Source organism: Suricata suricatta, chromosome 12 (genome assembly GCF_006229205.1).
Source record: "Suricata suricatta isolate VVHF042 chromosome 12, meerkat_22Aug2017_6uvM2_HiC, whole genome shotgun sequence".
NCBI lineage: Eukaryota > Metazoa > Chordata > Mammalia > Carnivora > Herpestidae > Suricata > Suricata suricatta.
The window spans coordinates 4,209,513-4,218,727 of NC_043711.1; the positions used below are offsets into that span (position 1 = coordinate 4,209,513).

At 46.6% G+C, this 9,215-nt stretch overlaps 1 long non-coding RNA gene across 1 annotated transcript in view; it reads right to left on the bottom strand.

Moving 5' to 3' along the window:
* Positions 1-9,215, bottom strand: part of LOC115274779 — a 9,811-nt gene continuing 596 nt past the window's right edge. The window contains exons 2-3 of the long non-coding RNA XR_003901244.1: positions 3,976-4,120; positions 1-34 (exon numbers count right to left, since the gene is read on the bottom strand). This is a non-coding gene — a long non-coding RNA (uncharacterized LOC115274779). The remainder of the gene's footprint in view (positions 35-3,975; positions 4,121-9,215) is intronic.

The following is a 9,215-nucleotide window of genomic DNA, read 5'->3' on the forward strand; positions in this document are numbered from 1 at the left end:
CTCTGTCCCTCCCCCTCTCATGCTCTGTCTCTCTCTGTATCAAAAATAAAATTAAAAACATTAAAAAAATAAATTAAAAAAAAAAGATGGGAGCTATTAGGGGACCTACTATACCACATGTTTATAAGCTAATAAGAATAATCGAGAAGAGAGGGAGCATCTGATGCAGTAAGAGAGTGTAGACACTTGACAGGAGTGAGGACCTGGGGTGGGTGGAATCCTGTGTGCAGGTAGGGAGAGTTGCCCTTGGCTGGGAGCCTGGGAGTCATCATCAGAAAGAAAGCAAAGCTGGCAGCCTGAGTGCTGTGGAAGTCCCCTTCTGTGGCTTTGTTTTCGTAGAAGTTAGGAGACAAGGTGGAGAGCTGGGAGGGAGGAGGAAGGGGAAGACTTGAGGGGAGAAGGAAAAGTGAGATGTTGCCCTCTGAGAGAGTGGATGAGTGAACGGAACAGGACACACAGTAGGGCTGCTGGGCTGCAAACGGGCGGTCAGAAGTCTCAGGGGACACCAGTCGGCCTGGCTGTGTCGGAGGCTCCTGGGTGCAGGTGAGGAGTGTATGCCGGGTTGGCTTTAGTCAGGCCACGTCTGACCCCATAAATGTGATGAAGGAAGAGGCAGATGAGGGAGTTGGGGACATAGGTCAAGGAGGGGCTGTAATGGAAGACCACAGCTCTAGTGTCCCCTGAGTGAGGGGGCAGGGGGAAAGGAGGGAAGGGCCCATGGATTACTGGTTCCGGCAGAGCTGACGGACTGTTTGGAGAAGGAATACCCAATGCAGTGAGCTAGAAAGTAAAGAAGTGTGGGTTGGTAGTTAGGGTGTTTGAGAACATGGAACGTGATGTCGTTTTTAGAAATGACCGGGTCTAAAAGCTGGGGGCTGAGGTAGAGTGGAGGACAAGGTCCCAGGGAGAGAACAGTGGAAGGAATTGGAAGTCACACACCCAGAAGGATCATCAAGCCCAGTGGTACTCAACTAAGGACAATTCTGCCTCCGATGGACACCTGGCCATGCCTGGAGACATTTTTGGTTGTCTCAACTTGATGGTGGTGCTGGGGGTGTGGTTCTGCTAGCATCAAGTGCTGGAGGCCAGAGATGCTACTCAGCTCCTACAAGGCACAGCACAGACCCCGAGACCAAGAATGGTCTGGCCCCAAATGTCAATAGTTCCGAGACTGGGAATCCAGGTCCATGTGGAGATTGAAGTCCCTACGAATTATGCCCAGAGAAGTTTACAAGAAAGGAAAAATAAGCCAGGTCGTACAACAGTGAAGGAGGGAGACAGGATGGCCTGAGGCTGATAGATAAAACAGGGGGAATAGGTAATGGAGAGTGTTGTTTGATGACCTGAGGTTCAGAGCTCTAGTTTTAGAGAAGTGTGAGAAGCCATGGCGGAGCAGGGGCACCCACCTCACCCCAAGGGGCAAAGAGCGTGAGGAGCTGGCAGAGAAAATAGCCATTACTTGAAGGCTCACGGTCCTGAGGGAAGAGCCAAGCTTCCCCTGGGGGGAGAAGGTAAAGAGAATGCTCTGTCAAGAGGTTGAAAATATAGGGAATTTTTCTTAGGAAGGATTGTGATTTCCTGAGGGCCTGATGGAATCATTGCAAGATTTGAGGAGAACCATTACAAAATGAAAGGGCAGGGACACCTGGGTGGCTCAGTCGGTTGTCTGACTCTTGATCTCAGCTCAGGTCTTGATCTCACGGTTGTGAGTTTCAGCCCCAGGCTGGGATCTGCATTGGGCATGAAGCCTACTTTGAAAAGGAAAGAAAAGAAAGGAAAGAAAGGAAGAAAGAAAGGAAATAAAGAAAGGAAAGAAAGAAAGAAAAGAAAGGAAGAAAGACAAAAAGAAAGAAAGAAAGAAAGAAAGAAAGAAAGAAAGAAAGAAAGAAAGAAAGAAAGAAAGAAAGAAAAAGAAGGAAAGAAAGAAAAGGCATGCGATTAGCTGGAAGAAGATATTTGGGATACTTATATCTCACAAAGGGAGTATTGCCAGAATACATAAAGAGCCCTTACAACTCAATAATAAGTAGACAAAATGGCAAAGGGTTCAGAACAGAGACTTCACAAAAGAAGACACAGCGATGGCCAAAAGGCACATGGAAAGATGCCTAAAATCATTATTCACCAGGGAAGTGAGCATTCAGACCACAATGATTTATACCATTACACACCCATTGGAAGATCTAAGATTTTAAAACAACAACCTGTCCATACAAAGTCGTGCTGAGGGTGTGGAGCGACTGGAACTCTCCCACGTTGCTGATGGGTGTGTAAAATGGTGGAGTCACTTTGGAAAATGATGGGCAGTTTTCTCAACAGTGAAATCCTTCCATATGATCCAGCCATTGCACTTGGGGGTTTACCCAAGAGAAATAAAAATGTACGCTTACACAAAGTCTTGCACACAAATGTTCAGTGAAACTTTATTTGTAACAGCCACAAACTGGAAACAATCCAAACGTTCATCAGTTGGCAAATGGATAAACTCTAGTATATCCATACAATGGAATGCCACTCGGCAATGAAAAAGGAATGAATCCATGCATATATACAACAGCACGGTGGATTTCAAAACATGATGCCGAATGAAAGAAGCCAGTCACCAAAGATTATACACTATATGATTCCATTTATATGAAATTCTGGTTAAGGTAAATCTAACCTAGAGTGACAGAAAATTGGACCGATGATTGGGGATGAGATGGAAAGGGGGCTTGATTGCACAGGGACCCACAGTATCTTTTGAAGGTCATGGAAATGTTCTCTGTCTTGACTGTGGTAGTCATTACACGGTTTTATCAAAACTCCTCAAACTGTACACTTAAAATGGATATATTTTATTATACAAACATTATACTTCAATAGAACTGACTTTAAAACAAGATGGACAGGGAAGGAGAGAGGAGAGCTCCAGTGTTTGGATTATGGAGCCCACATATCTAATCACCTCCTTGTATTCCCCCTTAGATATAACATCGAGGAATAAACATGGTGGTGTCTTGGATGGTCCAGGCTATACTGGCTGAGGAGGCGCATGAGGGAACTTTCTAGATCTTGGACATGGTAATGGTTACACAGATGTACAGCATGTAAAAAACAAGTCATTGAGCTATCCAGTTAAGATGCAGGCACTTTACTGAATGTTACGCTCCAACTATTTTTTAAATTACACCCTAGAACTCTTTTCATGTCAACAAAAATGAATGCGCAGTATCATTTTTATTACTGATATCCCATTTAAGTGACCCCCTCTCCACTAAAATCGCTCCCCAAAGCATTTGATGCTTCTGAAACTGATGGCAAATCTCAACACCCTTTGCCCCTGTCAGACCTGCTCTTCTCCCTGATCCATGATCTTCCCAGGACCTGTGGCTGGCCCCTCCCTCCACAAGTCCCCTCCTACTTCTCTGCCTGGCCCACCCTCCTTGGTCGTTTCTCACTTTAACCCACTCTTGGGACAGGGGAGGGGAGGGAAGAGCTCATCTGGGTGCCAGAATTACAGAATCATCAGCTTCCTGAAAATCTCCACTTGGGTACTCATGGGCTGCACAAACTTACCAGATCCTAACCCGATGGCTCTCAAATGGGGACACTAGGCAATGTCTAGAGACATTCTTGGTTGACATGAATGGGGGACACTACTGCATCTAGTAGACAGAGGCTAGGGATGCTACTGAACTACTGCACCACAATGCACAGGATGACCCTTAACAGAACTACCCAACCCAAATGTCAACAGTGCATCGTAGAGAAACCCTGCCCTAAGCAAGCTCATCATCTTCCCCCAAACCTATGTCTCCATCTCAGTAAAAGGCACTTTCATGCACCCAATGGCTCTAGCCAGAAACGTGTGACCTTTACTTACTCATAAAAATGAATTCAGCCATTCATATTCAGTCCATTCCTGAATTCGTTAGGTAATAACTAGCTGCTGCAATGAACAAATTTAATGGCTCAAATTTGTTGCTCACTCACCCAAATCCAAAAGAGTGTTCCTCACTGGCAGGTAGCTTGAGCTCCTTCAGTGCTGCCACTCTCTTTATCAGGCCACTGCATTCAGCTGCAAGAGCCGGTGGGAGCAGAGTAAGAGTGGAGAAGTCACAGCTGCTCTGGAGTCTCCCTGGCATAAAAGGGTCACACATCATTTCCTTGCAGGGTCCATTAATGAAAACTCCTCATATGGCCCCTCAGATGCAAGGGATGCTGGGAAATGTAGTCTCAGGGTAGAAGGGTGTGGTGACCACCCTCCAAGACGGCCTTCAGTGATGCTCACCCCTCGGTATTATCCCCTTGCAGTGTCCCCGGTCCTACAATGAATCATGTGTGACCATTAGAATACCTTGAAAGTGACAATGTGTGCCTGGCCAAGCTAGGTTGCATAAGATATTATAGATTCCACTTTGCCCTCTTGGATCATTTGCTCCAGGGGGAATCCAGTCACCATATTGTGAGAGGATTCAATTAATCAAGAAGTCCATGTGAGGAAGAACTGAAGCTTTCTGACAACAGCTAAACACCCAATTTGTCCACCATCCAACTTGTGAGTGAGTCATGTGAGTGAGCAATCTCAGAAGGGGATCCTTCAACTCTAGTTAACTTTGGATAGGACTACAGCTCTGGCTGACATTTTGATGCCACCTTTATGAAAGACCCCAAGTCACAACACCTAGCCAAGCTGCCCGGAGAATCCTGACCCACAGAAATTATGTGTGATAATGTTTATTGCTATTGATAATTTTTAAAAGATCTATTTTAAGTAATCTCTTTACTTAATATGGGGCTCGAACCCACAGCCCCGAGATTAAGAGTCTCATGCTTTACTGAGAGAGCCAACCAGATGCCCCAAGTTACTGATAATGTTTAATGCTACTGTTATTGTTTCAAGCTACTAAATTCTTGGTTAATTTGTTACGCAGCAATAGATAACTGTTACAAAGGAGAAGCGTGACTTTTAGAAAACAATGTATCCCGAAATCTTCAAGCTCGGTCTGTTCCACCTCCTAAGCACTTCATAAGTCCATCTCCTCCTCCAGATTCTACCTTACAGAAGCTGCCAGCACATTTCTCTTCTGAATGATTACACCTATCCCCTCACGGATCTCCCTTTGTAGATGTTCATCGTGTGTTTTTGTCTTATTGGTTTGCTTGTTTGTTTTGCTCTCCAACATCCAAGAATTTCTTTTGGGAGTGTGAACTTCATTCTTATCTAGAGGAGGCTGTGACCTCCTCGGCAAATTGTCCCTAACGCTCAGTCTCTGGAACTTTCTGCCTATTTTTTCCCAGTGGATATTTCAGACTGCTTGGAAAACCTCTAGTACCTACAAGATTCTCTTTCTGCTTCAGATGATTCCTGTTGCTTTCAGCCAGGAATCAGGACGCTGATTGGCACATCTGTCTGGACCACTGCCTCATACAATCCATTCTTCACCCATTAGCGGTTCCTTCATTGATTCAATAAATGTGTACTGAGTATCAACCCCGTGCCAGACACTGTTCTGGGTGCTGAAGTGTAGCAGTGAAAACAAGCAGAGAAAACCCCTTGCTCCGGAGGGCTTACATTGTGCCGGGGGGAGACGGGCTGCACGTGCATCACATGAGAACATCTCCAAACTTTGGTGTGCAGACGGGTCACTGAGGGACCTTGTGAAAATGCAAGTTCCTATTCAATAGGTTTGGGGTGGACCCTAAGAGTCTGCATTGTTTAAAAGGTTTTATTTTTAAGTAATCGCTACACTTAACATGAGGCTCAAACTCACAACCCCAAGATCAAGAATTGCCGACTGAGCTGGCCCCGTGCCCTGAAGAGTCTGCATTTTTAACACAACTCAGAGGACGCGGGCACTGTTAGTCCATGAAGCGTCCTCTGGGCAGGGAGGTGCTACGCTCATAAGTTAGGCATCAAGGGGAAAAAGCTGGGGGTGGGGGGCCTGGGTGGCTCAGTTGCTTAAACATCTGACTTTTTAAAAAGTTTATATTTATTTTTTGAGAGAGAGAGAGAGAGAGATACACACAAAATGTGAGCAGAGGAGGGGCAGAGAGAGAGAGAGAGAGAGGGAGACACAGAATCCACAGCAGGCTCCAGGCTCCAAGCTGTCAGCACAGAGCCTGATGCAGGGCTCAAACTTGTGAGCTGTGAGATCATGACCTGAGCCAAAGTCGGACGCTCAACTGACTGAGCCCCCCAGGCGCCCCAGCATCTGAGTCTTGATTTCAGCTCAGGTCATGGTCTCACAGTCAGGAGATTGATTCCTCTGTTGGGCTCCTGTGAGCCTGCTTGGGATTCTCTCTCTGCCCCTCCCTGCTCTCAATAAATAAATAAACACATAAATAATTTTTTTTAAAAAAAGAAAAAGAAAGCAGGGAAAAGAGATCAGGTATGCAGGGAATGAGAGTGAGCTTCAGTTTTAAACGGGGGTTTCGGAAGATGACAATGAGCATGGACTGAATGGAGGTGACCGGGCCTCGGGGGTGAGAGACAGAGGGCACAGCCAGCACAAAGGTCCTGAGGCCAGTGTGTGTCTGATGAGTTAGCGAGACAGGGAGGAGGCCAGTGTGGCTGGGGTGGAGTGAGTGCGGAGGGGGAGGAGGAGGTGAAGCCAGACGGGCGTGGGGCGTGGGGCAGGGGGAGGCATCGATCAGACTGCGCAGGGCACTGTGGACTATTATTAGGACTTCAAGGCGAGTATGTCAGGGAGCCACGGGAGGGTTCAAGGAAGGACAACGTGAGCTCACGTAAGTGTTCAAAGGATCCCTCTAGGGCACTGGGTGGCTCGGTCGGTTGAGTGTCCAACTTTTGGTTTCTGCTCAGGCCACGGTCTCGGGGTTTGTGAGACTGATCCCTGAGTCGGGCTCTATGCAGGCAGCAAGGAGCCTGCTTGAGATTCTCTCTCTCCCTCTCTGCCCCTCTCCTGCTCTCTCTCTCAAAATAAATAAATAAACATTAAAAAATATTAAAATAAACATAAAAAGTAAAAGGATTCCTCTGGCCACTGCCGGGAGCACAGTTTACAAGGGAGCAGGGGTGGGGGCTGGGGTACACAGGAGAGAATGTCTGCAACTGGCCGGCTGAGAGGTGGCGGCCCGAATGGGGAGGGGGGGGTGCTGAGCTCCGGGTAGACTTGCAGGGGCGAGTCGGCTGGGTCAGCCCACGGCTTCTGGTGCCGTGAAGAGAGAGAAACGCAGGATGACTCCAGGCACGGACGGGTGGAAGGAGCAGGTCTTTGGCTGGGAGATAAGATCAGTAATTCCTCTCAGACATGTTCATTTTGGTGCCTAATTAGACATCCAAGGGGAGATGAGAGGAAGGGGGTCTGGAGCTCGGGAGAATGACTGGGTGTGGGAGACAAACCTAGGAAGCATCAGATATGCGGTGTTTAAGGCCAAGAGCCCCCAGGGACCCTCCGGAGGGAGTGTGGATAAAGAGGGTGAAGGATGAGCCAAGGACTCTCCAAGGCAGGGAGACTCTTTAGAAGATAAATCTGGGGTGCCGGGGTGGCTGAGTCGGTTACGCATCTGGCTCCAGCTCAGGTCATGATCTCACAGTTCACAAGTTCGAGCCCCACGTCGGGCTCTGTGCTGACAGCTAGCTCAGAGCCTGGAGCCTGTTTCCAGATCTGTGTCTCCTTGTCTCTCTGCCCCTCCCCCTCTCATGCGCTGTCTCTCTCTGTATCAAAAATAAATAAAAACATTAAAAAAAAAAAAAGATAAATCTGAGGGGTGCCTGGTGGCTGAGTCGGTTACGCGTCTGGCTCCAGCTCAGGTCATGATCTTGCGGTTCATGGGTTCAAACCCCGGGTCGGGCTCTGTGCTGACAGCTCAGAGCCTGGAGCCTGCTTCCGATTCTGTGTCTCCTTCTCCCCCTGCCCCTCCCCTGCTCGCACTGTGTCTCTCTCTCAAAAATAAATAAATCAACATTTAAAAAATAAAAGACAAATCTGATAAGACAAAAATATATTTCATCACAGTGAAGATATCCATCAACAAAACAAGGAACTGATTAAATGTATATAGTTAATCATATATTATATGGCTAATATATGTTGATTATATAATTATATGATTAATATGTTAACTGTACAATTAATTGTATCACATATAAATATGCATTTCTATTAAGTAATATATTTTAAATAATTAATATAATAGTTAATTAAACATAAATATAATCGAAGGTTATGTTAAATATATAAGAATAATATATAGTACATGTACTTACATATTTTTTAATTTTTTAATGTTTACTTAGAGAGAGAGAGAGCGCACACAAGCAGGGGCAGGGTGGAGAGAGGAAGACACAGAATCCCAAGCAGGCTCCATGCTGTCAGCACAGAGCCTGATCCAGGGCTCAAACTCATGAACTGTGAGATCATGACCTGAGCTGAGATCAAGAGTTGGACGCTCAACCGACTGAGCCACCCGGGTGCCCCTTTACTGATATATTTATACAGGTGCACACACACACACACACACATAATGGAATCGTGGAAAGCTCTGTAGCCAAAAACCGTAGAGGGGTGGGGGGCAGCCTTCCTTTAGGCCTGACATGTGCACCACGGATGGAACTCAAGGGTATTATGCAGAGTGAAATAAGTCAGTCCGAGAAGGACAGATATCATGTGTTCACTCATATGTAGATCCTTTTTTTTTATGTTTATTTATTATTGAGAGAGAGAGAGACAGAGCATGAATGAGAGAGGTGCAGAGAGAGAGGGAGACACAGAAGCTGAAGCAGGCTCCAGGCTCCGAGCTGTCAGTATAGAGTCTGATGCGGGGCTTAAACCTAGAAACTGTGAGCTCATGACCTGAGCTGAAGTCAGACGCTTAATGGACTAAGCCTCAGGCGCCCCACACTCATCTGTGGATCTTTTTTTTTTAGTTTTTTAAATGTTTTATTAATTTTTGATACAGGAGAGACAGAGCATGAGAGGGGAAGGGTCAGAGAGAGAAGGAGACACAGAACTGGAAGCAAGCTCCAGGCTCTGAGCTAGCCGTCAGCACAGAGCCTGACGCGGGGCTCGAACCCACGAATGTGAGATCTGACCTGAGCCGAAGTCGGAGGCTTAACCGACTGAGCCACCCAGGCGCCCCGTCTGTGGATCTTGAGAAATTGAACGGAAGACCATGAAGGAAGGGAAGGGGAAAAATAGTTATAAACAGAGAGGGAGGCAAACCATAAGAGACTCTTAAATACAGAGGACAAACTGAGGGTTGGTGGG